Below are 612 nucleotides of genomic sequence, written 5' to 3'. Positions count from 1 at the left end.
GAACTCCCGTTGCTCCTTCTTGCCTCTGCAGCCCTTGCTTCTCCCCCTTGTTTTCGCACTGTGTTGGCTTGTTGTTATTGTTGTTGTTGTGTTGTTGTTGTTTTACTCCGCCTTTGTCGTTTAACTGTCAATGTTCTGTTGTTGTTGTCGTCGTCTTCCCGCAGTGTGTAGTTTTGTCATGTACACATCCACCATCCCTGTCGCCCTTCGCCCCACGCGCCTCCTCGCATCGGTGGAGGCGGGGCAAGGAGGCAAGCAAGCAATCACAAAAGCACGCAAAATAAAACAAACACAAAAAAAAAGAAGTCAAAAGGCCGCACGAATGCACATGCAAACATACATATACAACTAAACATAGCATAACATATATATATATATATATATATATGTGTGGGGGGGGGTCTCTCTCCCCATTGATTTTATTTTCCCCCCTGTCGCCGTCCTCAGTGAGCTTATGACCATTATGTCTTCTGCGCATATCCCGCCAGTTATTTATTTTTTTTTTTGGTTTTCGTTTCCCCTGCTTTTCCCCTCGCATGTGCCCAACACTCAGCCATTTCCCATTGGCGGTGCATCATACAGCTCTCTCTCTCTCTCTCTCTCTCTCTCTCT

Source organism: Trypanosoma grayi, assembly GCF_000691245.1.
Source record: "Trypanosoma grayi strain ANR4 Tgr_142_V1, whole genome shotgun sequence".
Taxonomy (NCBI): domain Eukaryota; phylum Euglenozoa; class Kinetoplastea; order Trypanosomatida; family Trypanosomatidae; genus Trypanosoma; species Trypanosoma grayi.
This window is presented reverse-complemented; position numbering follows the sequence as displayed.